This window comes from Macaca nemestrina, chromosome 10 (genome assembly GCF_043159975.1).
Source record: "Macaca nemestrina isolate mMacNem1 chromosome 10, mMacNem.hap1, whole genome shotgun sequence".
Taxonomy (NCBI): Eukaryota; Metazoa; Chordata; class Mammalia; order Primates; family Cercopithecidae; genus Macaca; species Macaca nemestrina.
This window is the reverse complement of record NC_092134.1, coordinates 20,448,947-20,463,080: the sequence shown is the minus strand read 5'-3', so window position 1 is coordinate 20,463,080 and position 14,134 is coordinate 20,448,947. Positions and strand designations below refer to the sequence as shown.

At 45.0% G+C, this 14,134-nt stretch overlaps 1 protein-coding gene across 4 annotated transcripts in view; it reads left to right on the top strand.

Moving 5' to 3' along the window:
• Window positions 1–14,134, top strand: part of LOC105493384 (rabphilin 3A) — a 334,145-nt gene that overhangs the window by 201,674 nt on the left and 118,337 nt on the right. The gene's annotated exons all lie outside the window — the stretch shown is intronic.

Below are 14,134 nucleotides of genomic sequence, written 5' to 3'. Positions count from 1 at the left end.
GTAGCATGTAACAATAAACACACTCTTATTGCTCGCTAGTCTATGGGTTGGCTGGGCAGTCATGCTGATCTGGGAGGAACTTGGCTAATCTTGCTCAGCTTGATGATGGGTCTGCAATTAGTTGGTGAGTCTCTGGGAACTGGCTGGTCTAAGATGGCCCTGGTTAGGAAGCCTTGGTTCTATCTTATGTGGCTTCTCATCTTCCAGCAGGCTAGCTTGGATTTATTGTCATGGTAGAGGAAGGGATGAGAGAGAGAGAGAGAGAGAGAGAGAGAGAGAGAGAGAGAGAGAGAGAAAGTGCAAGACCTCTTAAAGTCCAGGCTCATAGCATTCTATTGGCCAAAGGAAGCACAGGTCAAACTCAATTCAAAGGTTGGAGAAGTTAACTCCATCTCTTGATGGGCAGAGCTACAAAATTACATTGCAATGTGAAGTCACGTTGCAAGGGGCATGGGTACAGAGAAAGGAAGAATTAAGGCCATTTTTGCAACCAATCTACCACACTCATCTAGTTATGCAGAGATAATATTAGCACCTACTTCTTAGAGTTATTGTGAGAATTCAGTGAGATCATGCGTATAAAGCAGTGATTTCGAGTCAGGCTTGCAGGAGGCACTCAGCAAATATTAGCCATTGCTGCTGCTGCTGTTGTGATCATCAATGTTAATGTTATTATTAATTTGGGTCTTCCTCATCCCTGTGCATCTGCTCAATGCAGTTCAGAGGTTCAAATCCCCTAGTAGCTTCTGCTTCTCCGTGCCTGATTGCTTTTTCTCTTATTAAAAGAGCAAGTCGGTTGATGGAAAACTTCCTTGATTTTGTGAATGCAGATGCCACTGTGTGTTAGCATCCTTTGGCCATTAACTGTCAAGGCAGCAAGGCAGTGATCTATTTAAAGAACATGTAGGTGCCTCTGCTTTTTGCCGTCAAAGCTGTGCCAGGGATGGAGATACCTCTGAAGTAGGGGCAGAAGGGTCCTGACATGAGACAGACCCTCTGTTTGCCATCTGCATTTACTCAAGAAAGGGGAATTAATTGCCTAGTGAGGTTTGGTTTTATTATGTTAATTAATGATGCTAGCAGCTGAACGTGAATAGGATATTGTTTATTTTTGCTTCCAAAGGAGAGAGATTGAGCCTTGAGTCAGAAATGAGCACAGGCTGCAATTCTGCTAAATTCTATAGTCTTGCTCACAATACCGCAGCAGGATGGGTGCTTTTTTGGCTGAGCTAGGAGAAAAGGTATTGCTGGGCCTTGGCTTTGTTGGAGCTCCTGTTTATTGACAAGGAAAGAATCTCCAAAATGCTTTTTGTCATGTAGGATAAACCTCAACAGTGGTGAATTCATAGGCCTGACATCAGCTTCTCTTCCATATGGGAGGCACCAGCATTTACAGAAAGAATTCACATTTGGGGAGAAGAGCATAACAAATTTATTGACAGAAATTCCCACCAATCTTAATTTTTTTTTAAAAAGAAGGGAAACACCTTCTTTTGAGTTCCTTCCCCAAACACAAGAAGAGCCAGAGATGAAATGTGTTAGTGATTCATCAAAAAACAGATTTTAGTTTCCCTTATTTTTAGAAGTAGCTGTCTAGGTATTGGGTTCTGTCAAATGAGAGAGATTATATTTGGAAATCCTAATTATGGAGAGGCTTTCTTTAAAAAGCAGCCTAAAGCCAAACTGGCTCCCACTGATGCTTCTTTGGTTGTTTCTTTTTTCTCTTTAATCCTTCTGACACCCTGAAAGTAGTTCACACATAGAATTAAAAGAATCCATTTTGCCCATCCTCAATGTTTACTTGACTTTGTAGTTCCAGAAGCCATAATCTCATTCTCTGGCCATCACTTTGAAGAATAATGTCAGGAAATATATGAATTTAAATTTTTTAGTTGGAACACAATTCAAATAGGCTAAAGCAAAGCAAAACGACACTAACGAAAGGCAGGGGAACGTATTGTCTTACATTATGGAAAAGTATGGGGGCTTCAGGCATGGCTGGATTCAGGTGCTCATATAACGGCATCAGGAATCAGTTTCTTACATTGCTCTCTCTCTTTTGCATAGGCGTCAGCTTCAGGCTGGAGGATACAAAGAAGCCCCTTGGCAGCCCCAAGCTTACATTGTAGCAGCTTAGCAACCCCAGTGAAAATGATATGCCTCTTTCCTAAGAATGCCTGCAAACGTTTCAGATAGGAATCTCATTGGCTTGCATTGGGCCACATGCCCTTCTTTGCACTAATCATTGTGGCCAGGGGATGAGACAGATGGATTAATTAGGTATGGACATGTGCTAACTCTTGGAGTATAGGGAGGCATCAGCTCCACCCAAACCTCCACCCTAATGGACTGACTGTGGGGAAGGGGTGGTTTACCAGAAGGACAATCAGTAACAGGGAATGCATGCTTACCTGGAAAAGGTAGCAGAAAGTCTTTGGGACAATGTGCTAGTCTGGGTCCTCCAGGAAACAGACACCAGGGCAGGAATAGATGTGCTAGGATTTAATTAAGGGAAAGGCTGACGGGAGAAAATAGGGAGGCAGCCAGAGAAGGCATAAGGAGCCACTGGACCCCCAAATGAAGGGGAGAGGGAAAGAAGGCTGGGAGCGAGTGTCCTAGACTCTCATGCGGCCTAAAGGCACTTCAGCAAGGCGTCGAGGAGTCTCCAGCCAAAGTCTCTGTCGGAGGAGTCCTATGTCTCCCAGAGACAGGCCGGTTTTAGTATCCCTGCAGTATTCTGTTATTGACTGGGAGCTGCCCATGGGAAGCAGGGCCTCATTCGCACTGATGGATTTGAGAGTGCAGCAGCTGGGGCCTTCAGTCAATTAAGCTTCCTGTAGCTGCAGGTCTGCGAGGTACTTTCTCATGGCCACTATATAATAACTCGTATTCATACAGTATCATATAGATTAAAAGGTGATTTTATAGCTGTTGGCTTAGTTTGATAATGTGATCATCACCCCATTCCATTGTATAGATGGAGAAGGTGAGGCAGGGCTGATTATGATTTATTCTAGGGGGCTTCGCTAGTTAGTGAGGAAGTGGACTCACACCCTGACCACCATCTCCATACCCATCACACCTCCACTGTACGGGAGGTTGAATAATGTCCCCCTAAAATCCATGTCTACCCAGAACCTCAGAATGTGACCTTGTTTAGAAATGGAGTCCTTGCAGATATAAACACTCAGGTTAAGATGACGTCGTACTGGATTAGGGTGAGCCCTAAATCCAAATGATTGACGTCGTCATACAAAGAGAGAAATGGACACAGACATAAAAGAGACAGAGGGAAGAAGCCCATAGGGTGGTGGTGGCAGAGATTGGAGTGAAGCAGCCACAAGCCAAGGAACTCCAAGAACTGTCGGCCACTGCCAGAAGCTGGGAGAGAGGCCTGGAACAGATTCGTCCCCAGAGTCTTCAGAGTGAACACGGCCCTGCTGAGGTCTTCAGTGAAATTGGCAAACTTTTCCTTCAGTATCTCTTTCTGTATTCCTTGTCTGTTCTTCCTTTTCTCCCCTTTATGTAACCAGCACTCTCATAATGCCTCTCTTTTGGGGGCTCATGTTGGCTTCAAGCTTCATCTTTTTAAAAAAAATTTATTGATTGAAGGGGTACATGGGCAGGTTTGTTACATGGATGTATTGCATTATGGTTAGGTTTGGGCTTCTAGTGTAACCATCACCCAAATAGTGAAAAATATACCCCATGGGTAATTTTTCAATCCTCACCCCTCCCACTCTCCCTGCTTTTGGAGTCCCCAGTGCCTGTTCTTTCCCTCTGTAGGCCTCATTTTTGTGAAAACATCTCGTGTCCCCTAGGTTTTCTCTTCTCCCTTCAAAACTTACCTATCCTGTGTCCATTCTCTCAAATCTCTTTCCCCTGTTAAGGATAAGGGGATAAACGTAATCTTGCAAATTAGAAAGGAGTATTTCTTCCAGATAACACTGGCATTTTCATGATGATTTTTATTGCCTTCAGATTCAGCAGGCATTTGTTGAACACGTGCTATTTGCTGAGCTCCACATGGGCCCTTTCCTGTGTTTTAATCCTGTTTTATCCTTACAAACATCTAGGCAGTAGACACTCTTCTTCCATTTTACCGATGAAGGTGTAGTGTCTCAGAACCTCTGCTTCCTTTCCCTGCAGCTCTCTATGGGGGTGTCAGGATGGCCAACAAGGAGACACAATTTTGTGTTTTGATACCCTGCAAGACTGCGTTAAGAATGACTTGAAACTTATTAAATTATCCTCTGGTAGCCAGGCATGGTGGCTCAAGCTGTAATCCCAGCACTTTGGGAGGCTGAGGCAGGCGGATCACCTGAGGTCAAGAGTTTGAGACCAGTCTGGCCAACATGATGAAACCCTGTCTCTACTAGTGCTATAAAAAAAAAACAGAAACAAACAAACAAACAAAAAAAACAATTAGCGAGGCCTGGTGGCGCATGCCTATAGTCCCGGCTACTGGGGAGGCTGAGGCAGGAGAATCGCTTGAGCCCAGGATGGGGAGGTTGTAGTGAGCCAAGATCACTACACTCCAGCCTGGGTGACAGAGTAAGACTCCATCTCAAAGGGAAGCAAACAAAAACCATATCCTCTGTAACTTACCTGGTTCCCTTGAAAAACCAACAGGCATTTCCAAGTGCAGCCAGACTTGTGTGCCTTGGGATTTTCTCTCTGTTCATTTACTCTGCTGGAAAGGGCTAGCGAGTGGTTCTTGGGTTTGTCGTGTGATTAAACAGGAATGGTCCACGTGGCTGCGACTTTAGAACCATCAACTCTGGGCATGAGACTTGCAGCTGATCTCCTCCCTGCAACCATCGCTTCCCATTTTTTTCTCCAAGCCTCCTCTTCTGTGTGGCTCAGGACTATGAGAGAGCCCTTGGGTGAATGGGGGCCCTGAATTTCTCTCTGTTCAGTTTCTTTGTAGTTTCCTGGGTGTGGTCATGTTGGTGGAGGATCAGTGAGCTATTGGTATTGGCCCAGAGGAAGAACCTCTCACCCAGGAAATAATTGACTTGTAAAATGGTGCCGTTTTAATCCATTCATTTATCCACTCAATCATTCGTTCATTCATCAGCTATTTATTTGGTATTTATTCTGTGCCAGGCCATCATGTTAGATACACAAGACAGACATGGTTTCTGTCCTCAAGGAACAGCTATAGCCAGCAATTCTGGCGTTGATCTGGGATGATGATCTACTCCAGGTCTTCATATTCAAAGAGGGAAGCATCTAGAAAACACGGAGCTTCTTGCAGAATCCTTTAGTGACTGACATATTCCATTGCCAATAACTAAATATGCAGTTCAGGGTGGTCAGATGTCTCTCCCACTTCCCCGCACTGGGGATCATGATGGAAGGAGACAGGCTATTATGGAAGCTGAATTATGTGCAATGGGGGCAGAGAAGAGGAGGATCCAACCATATTGGGAGCAGTTCGGGATGGGTCCTGGGGAGAGTGGACAGATACTCTGTTCCTGTCCCTTGTAGGCCCTTCAGTGTTTATTCAATGCAACACAATGCTTAGGAGCATAGGCTCTGACACGAGACAAATGTGAGCTAAGCCCCTGCTTGATTACCTGCTAATGCATGAGGCTCAGTCTTCTCATCTGAGAAATGGGGATTAATTTTAGGATCTATTTTCCAGGGTTGCTCTGAGTGTTAAACAATATCCTGAATGTAAAGAACTTAGCTGAAGTCTTGGGAATTTGCTGTTATCATCCTTCATAAACTCTGGGGAGACTACCAGAAATCAGAAAAGAGGAGCTTCAATCTGGACTGGTGTAATCAGGGAGGTCTCCTTGGGGGAGGTGACCTTTTGGTCTCTAAGCTTGGCAAGAACAGGGATGGTATTACTTTTCCGTCTTTCTGTGTTCTTAGTACCAGGCATAAATCAGTCTTCAGCATATGCTTGTTGAGTGAATAGTTGAGTTACTGACCAGGATCTTGAAGGAAGAATAGGAAATGCGTGTGGAAGGGACTTTTAGTATTTCTCTCTTCCCCAGGGACCGTACTTATGAATGGAGTCATATTTTCTATTTCTCCTTATTTTCTTTTTAATAAAGAGATTACAGCTTTTCATGGTTATAACAAGACTATTCTGGTGTGGAGCTGCTTCACTTCCCTTGGTATGGGATATGCCACTATTTATTTAAATGACCCCCTGTTGTCAGACACTTTGCTTGTTTCCAATTTGTCATTATTGTAAGAGATTCTGTGATGATCATCTCTGCACATACATTGAATTATTTCCTTAGGTTAAATTCCTGGTAGGTATGTGTAATGTCTTAAGATTTTGGACACACAGTGTTAGATCACCCTCCAGAGAGGCTGTCCCCGTTTCCCTTGCCACCTGCCCGTCAGCTCATCTGCTTGCTAATCTGCTGCCTAAGAGATGGGCTCTCACCATTTCTGCAGCACTTGTCACTGCCTTCCCTGCTTGGCCAAGTGGGAATCGTGGGGTGAGCTCGTCTCTCTGTTCTTCAAGCCTACTGGGTATCTGTTGTGTCACGTCAGGATTACGTAAGTGTGAGGCTGAGAAATCTCCTTGGAGGAGAGAAACTCCCCAGATGTTGGAGTCAGCGCTGGAGTAGGGAAGAAGAGGTGCTCAGGGCATTGAGAGACTGGTTACGTTGCATCCCCCCAAACCCCTACCCCACTTCCCTGGTCTCCTGTGGAGTTAACCTTGTCCAATCTCTTCCTACCTCACTTGCATGATAGAAAGAAACATTCTCTATGCTCTGTGTCCCACATCCCTTTTAAAACTCTTGCCACACTTGTCACACTCCTGTCACATTATTCTGTATCTCCGTTGGCCGGTAGCTTGGAAGGGTGGAGTCTTAATCATTTTGGTATCTCCAGGATCTGACATAGAATAACAATAAAAAAATGAATAAAGTGAAGGTAATAATAATAGTAGTAGCTAATGTGTTGGGCACCTACTATGTGCCAAACCCTTTGTATATTTTATCTCATTGAATAATCCCAAGAAACGAATGTTGTACATATTGGTATTAGTATCCTCATTTTACAGACAATGAGGCTAAGGCACGGAGAGGTAAAGTGACTTGCCCAAGCTCACACAACCGGCGAGTGGAAAAGGTGGGACTCGAAGCCAGCGCCCTCTCAATTATTCTGCTAGGCGCTTGGTGAGTGTCTTAGCCACTAAGTGGGAAGCCAGCTTTTCCTCTGCTCCCTCCTTAATACTAGCTTATTTCTAGGAGGTTTGACAGTTATATATCCCCCGCAGAGATGAGAAATCTGGTTTACTCATTTCCAGGGAAAAGCAAACTAGGGTCTCGAGAGGATCTTCTTGGAGGAGTGCTTTGAAAGACCTCCCTGGAAATAGATCTCTCTCTGACTTCACCATCTCCAATCACACTGCCTGGGGTCACTCCTTTATGAATTCATTCATTTCCCATCAGAGCTTAAAGCTCCTTTTGAAAATGTAGATTCAATAAAGCTGGGGTGGGGGTGGGTAGAAAATGTAGAATCTTCCAGCAAATATCAGGCCCCTTCAACCTTAATACCTTAGTGGGCATAAAGGCATCTGAACTTTCTCCTCAAGCTGCTATTCCTTACTGTTCTTTTCACTTGTTCGAATTCAGGCCAGCTCAGGTCCAACCTCACCCCCAGGCAGGTTTTCCAGCTTCTCCCATCTTATTCAGCCTTCTCCCTGCAGCAGCCACTCCAGTATTGCTCTTCTGAGGTGATGATCTAGCCCAGGTCCCCCTAAAATTGTTCAAAGACAGCAGCATTTTGAAGATAAGGGGCTCTTTGCAGAATCCCGTGAACTATAGTCGTATCTCATTTATGGTAACTAAACATGCAATCTGGGGTGGTCAGATACCAGTAAGTTTTATGAGATTCCAGGAAAACAAAAGTTGCAAGCATCAACAGTTCTAAGAATAATTCGTTTATTCAATATTGACCAAGCATCAGATTTGTTCTGGCCCTTGATAACTCAGAAATACACAAGATCGGGCTGTGTTCTTGGAATGTCCAGTCTGGTGGGGGAGCCAGTTATATGTAGGGTGGACACAGGGAGAAGGTGAGGTTTTGTTGCAGGAGTTCAGATGAGGAAAATGCAGTCAGCCTTCAATAAGTGTTTGTTACAGGCTAGAAACAGATTCCGATTCTGGAGAGGACCTGGGAGAGGAAAGGTCCTACGTGCTTACTTTATTCTTTTGGTCTAAGATTGTGTTTTGGTACTTACTGGCTTAATGGGAAGCTGGCCTTAAGAGACACAGCTGTGGCTGGGTGAGGTGGTTCAAGCCTATAATCCCAGCAGCACTTTGGGAGGCCGAGGAGGGCGGATCACCTGAGTTCGGGAGTTTGAGACCAGCTTGACCAACATGGAGAAACCCCATCTCTACTAAAAGTACAAAATTAGCCAGGCACGGTGGTGTATGCCTGTAATCCCAGCTACTTGGGAGGCTGAGGCAGGAGAATCACTTGAACCTGGAAGCGGAGGTTACAGTGAGCCGAGATTGTGCCGTTGAACTCCAACCTGGGCAACGAGAGCAAAACTCCATCTCAAAAAAAAAAAAAAAAGAAAGATACGGCTGCATGGTGGGGGGCAGAGGGTAGTTAGGCAAATTTAGCATACCCAGAAGAATGATTTCAGGACCGACTGATTTTCAGATTTCAGGGCAGATAATGCTATGGAGGTGATGGAAATGACATTATGTCACTGCTGTAAGTGGGAATATAATAATTTTCTAATGTGCTTTAAAGTAAAAATGTAACATCTAAACATTGAAAAAATAAACATCCTTAGACCACCTAACTTCACCTTTTGGATCTCAGCACAGCATGTATCGCTCTTTGGAAGACACCTCTCTTCCATAATAAGTAATAATCACAATGGCAATGATAATGAATAAAGATGACAGACATGGGGCTGCCTATGTGCTGGGCTCTACTCTAAGTGCTTTAACATATATTAGCTAATGTGATCCTAACAACCACCATATGAGGAAGTGCTATCATTTGCTTTGCAGATAGAGAAACTGAGGCAAAGAGAAGTTTAGTAACTTTCTCAAGGTCACACAGTTTGCATGTAGCAGAGTCAGATTTGAACACTGGCAGCCTAGCTCTAGAACCTGGCCTCTTAACCATTTCATGATGCCATCTCTGTTGTTGCTGTCCTTTTCCCCTTACTTATGGTCATTTTCGGCTGGACATTTTAACTACATTCCTTGAGGATAGGAGTCTGGATAAGCACGCAGCACATAGTAGACACTTAGTAAATGGTAGCTGCTATTCATCATTTAGAGTATATGAAACTCATTCCTATTCATTAGCTCAGTGCAACATCCTGGCTGCTTCAGGAGATGGGTGGGGAAGGTATTGTGGTCCCATTTTACAGTTGAGGAGACTGAGGTTTGGAGCATGCCAGTGACATGCCAAGATCCCAAACTGGGAAGTAGGGGAGCTGAAATCAAACTCCGAATATCGGAGAAGGCAAGTCCAAGTTCCCTTCCCCTGGCAGAGCCTTGCCTGATAACGCGGAATTGACTGATTAATAAATAAGACTTGTTGACTTGTCTCGAAAGCTTGCTTCGCCAAGTCCTACTGTGTCTTTTCCTAAGGAGGTTAGTGGGTTTCCCTGCATTTCCCGTTTTCCTTGTGGGAAGGGATTTGTCAGTGCACACAGGCCAATCTCAGGGACCCAGCAATCCTTTCTCTCTCTTTCTGTCTCATGTTCTTTCTCTCTTTTTCTTGCACACCAATCTCTTTGTTTCATTTACTTGTTCTATCTTTGACTGATTCCCTGTGATGAGTTGTGCTCCTGGAAAGCTGCCCTGTGACATTTCTTCCCTTTTGTGTCCCTGACAGTAGCATTTCCCTGGAGGCTCTTAAAGGAGAAGGAGGAGGGAGTGAAGAAGGCATGGATGCCCTAGCAGTGTCATCCAGCGACAAAGCCCAGTGTTCAGGCTAAAGCTTTGAGCATGTGTCCTTTCTCTTGTAGGGCACGCACACGGTATTGTTCAGAATAGGTTGCAGTATGATTGAAGCATTGGGTTCTTTGTCTCAGAGGGACCTCAGTCGTGACTCCTAAAGCTGATTTGCTCTGGGCTTCTTAATGTAGGGTCCCCTGGCAGACTTGCTATATTGGTTTCCTATGCTGCTGTAACAAGTAACCGCAAACTTTGTGGCTGATGACAACACAGATTAATTATCTTACAGTCCTGGAGGTCAGAATTCCTCAAACCAAGGTGTCAGCCGTGGGGTTGTGTTCATTCTGGAGGCTCTCGAGGAAACTCTTTTCCTCACCTTTTCCATTTTCTAGAGCCTGCCCGCATTACTTACCTGGTAGCTTCTCCCACCATCTTCAAGACCAGTTACAAAGCATCTTCATACCTCTCCCTACCTCTCTTTCTCTCTCTCCCCCTCTCTCTTTTTCTCTCTCCCCCTATACTTCCATCAACACCTTTCCTCTCTGACTCTGGCCCTCTGACCTCCCTCCTGTAGGGACCCTTGTGATTACATTGGATTCACCCAAATAACCCAGGATGATCTCCCCACCTCAAGATCCTCAACTTAATCACTCCTGCAAAGTCCCATTTGCCACTTAAGGTAATCTATTAACGCCTTTTGGGGATGAAAATGTGGAAATCTTTTGGGGCCATTATTTTGCCTACTACACTTGCTAAGTGAAATGGGAACATTCTCTTTTTCTGGGCTATCTCAGTGCTCATTTCCTTGGGAGACAGAAAAGCTCAGAAGATCTTGAGATAAACTGTTCAGATTTACACCCCATTCTCCCCCTCTTCCTAGCTGTGTTATCTTGGGCAAGTCACTTGAGCTCTCCATGTCTGATTTCCTCATCTTGAAAATGGGTAAATAGCGCAATACAACCTCCTTTCACTGTTGTCAGTCATGAATAGTGCTGGGGAGATAAAGCATGGCACCTGCTAAATAGTAAGTGCATGCCCCCTGCAAAAGGAGAGATGATTAGGAATTAGGAATGCCAGGTAGCATAATGATCATAAATTCACAGGGTCTTGGTTCAAATTCCAGTCTCACCACTTATGAACTCAATGGCCTCAGGCTAGTTGTTTTAGGAGTCTCAGTTTCATAAAACAGAAATGAAACCATTATCATCCTGAAACAGGATTTTTGGGAGGAGGAGATGATGCTGCTGCACATATACGAATTGTGCAGGAGGTAGTGGGTAGCATTTGTTGCTGTAGCTATTACTACCATCATCATTTCCCATCCTCTTTGGGGTGATGGAATGTCTTACCGGGCTGCCTCTGCTCCATAAAACAAGGGTAGAGCAAGGCAGCTCGCTGAATTGGGGCCTGAGGAATCTTCGCAATGTTCTATCGTTGAATGAAGCCTCGAGAGCATCAGAGCCTGGCTGGGCTCAGCCTTGAGGAGTCTGGGTTTCGAGGTGTCTCCCTGCTGCAGTGCTACAGGCTGGTGGAGCTTACAGCAGCAGCTGGTTCTTTGAACAAAGGGCTCTCCAGAAGCACCGGGGACAGAAGAGGGGTTTGGCAGTGGTGACCAGGGAGGTGGGCAGGGTGGGGCAAGGTCCCCTGACAAGGCAAGGCTAGTTCCTAGATGGCATGCTCACCAGAGAGGGTGCAGAGTTCCGGTTTCAACCATATTATTATTTTTTAATTTTGCTGCAAAGTCCTTGTTTCAATGAAGGCTTGGGCAGATGCCCAGTATGCAAAGCAGTTAAAAGCACCACTAACTGTTCTAGTTGAAACCAGAGTAGAGGGTCAGTTGAGGCCTCTTTTCATTTCCACAGGGTCTCTAGGGGGGCTGGTTTAGGAAAAACTGGCAGAGTCATGAAAACACAGACTTTGGAGTCAGACAGACCTGAGATTTGCATCGCTGCCTCTGCTGCTCCCTGGTTGTGTGAGCTTGGGGGCTTCACATCATCTGCCTGAACCTTCGTCTTCTTGTCTGCAAATGGGGCAATAACAGCACCCACTTCAGGTCGTTGTGAAGTGTGGGGATAATCACTGTAAAGTGCTTAGTACAATGCCTGACGCATGCAGGTGTCTAGGTATGCAGCAGCTGGTAGCTATTGGCATTCCCTAAGGGAGAGCTGAATTCATGAGAGGCCCTCCCAGAATACATGCCTAATGGCCAGAGAAGCTGTGAGAAATTCTTTGGGATTGGAAGCCAAGAGGCCTGGGAACTATTTGGGTTCTGATTCCACCACCAGATCCTAGATGACTTTCATTTCTCCTTGGGCTTCTTGAATCACTCTTCAAATGTTTATTGAGGCGGCCAGGTGTGGTGGCTCATACCTGTAATCCCAGCACTTTGGGAGGTTGACGTGGGTGGGTCACTTGAGGTCAGGAGTTCGAGACCAGCCTAACCAACATGGCGAAACCCTGTCTCTACTAAAAGGGGGGTGCATGCTTGTAGTCCCAGTTATTTGGGTGGTTGAGGCATGAGAACCTCTTGAACCCAGGAGGTGGAGGTTGCAGTGAGCCGAGATCTCACCACTGCACTCCAGCCTGTGTGACAGAGCGAGACTCTCTCTCAAATAAAACAAATGAAATTGTCTTTTGAGAGTTTCATATGTGCCTTGGACTACCCTAGGCAATAGACCACAGGTCCTGGCATCTGAAAGTCTTACATTCTATACTCAACTCTGCTACTTCCTAGCTCTTTGACTATGGACAAGTCACTTCTCCTCTCTGGTCCCCAGTTTCTCCATCTGTAAAGTGAGGACACTGAATTTATTACACAGGATCATCCCAGAAGATATTCAATGAAATTTTCCCCTCAAACTTGTAGAATGCATTTGAAATGGACTGTGAGAGAGACATCCTGGAGCATGTTCTTTGGAATCATACAACCCTGAGTTTGAATGCAATGTCTATAACTTACTGTGAAGCCTTGGGCAAAGAATTTTATCTCTTGATTCTAAGTTTTCTCATTTGCAAGATGGGAATAATACTAGTGCCCTGAAAGGGTCATGGTGAGGACTTCGGAAGATGATACATGTAAAGTTCCTAGCAGAAGGGCTGGCACACAGTAGGTTTTCAATAGCTGCCATAATTGTCACCACCACCACCACCATAATCATCACCATCAACATCATCAGCATAATCATTTTCAATCAACACCATCACTATAATCATCACCATGATTACCGTCATGATGACAATTACTACCACCACCCCCACCACCACCACCACCATCATCATCATCATTATCACCATCTATAAAATGAAGCTCTAGGCCAGATGCAGTGGTTCACACCTGTAATCCCAGTACTTTGGGATGCTGAGGCAGGAGGATCATTTGAGGCCAGGAGTTCAAGACCATCCAGGGAAATATAGTGAGAACCGTCTCTGCAAAAAATAAAAAAATAATAATTAGCAGGGTATGTTCATGTGCACCTTTAGTCCTAGCTACTGGAGAGGCTGGGGTGGGAAGATCATTTGACCCCATGAGTTCAAGGTTTCAGTGAGCTATGATTGCACCACTGCACTACAGCTTGGGTGACAAAGTGAGACATTATCTTTTTTTTTTTTTTTTGAGATGGAATTTCACTCTTGTTGCCCAGGCTGGAGTGCAATGGTGCAACCTCGGCTCACTGCAGCCTCCACCTCCTAGGTTCACGTGATTCTCCTGCCTCCACCTCCCGAGTAGCTGGGATTACCATGCCCGGCTGTTTTTTTGTATTTTTTGTAGAGATGGGGTTTCATCACATTGGCCAGGCTGATCTCGAACTCCTGACCTTAGGTAATCCACCCACCTCGGCCTCCCAAAGTGCTGGGATTACAAGCGTGAGCCACTGCACCTGGCAGAGACACTGTCTTGAAAAATTGTTTTTAAAATGAAGCTCTAAATGTTTTCATTTTAACTCCTGTGTCTCATGGGGAGAAGTAAGTGACAAATGTGGTAGTTAACCCTGGGCCATCTGGATGGGAAGCTTTAGATGTGAGTCTCCAATAGAGAGAGTTCTCCTTCACTTTGCAGAGAAGTTCTAAGCAGATCTTGTTCTGTTTGATATTTCCTGGCCTTTTTCCAACATGAGCCCTTTCCCAAAGTTAGCAGGAATAGGACCCTTGAGTGCTGGAGCACTGGGAGCCATGGGAATCCATTCCTCTTTACATATTTCCCCTTTTGATACTTTTATTTCATTGTCCGT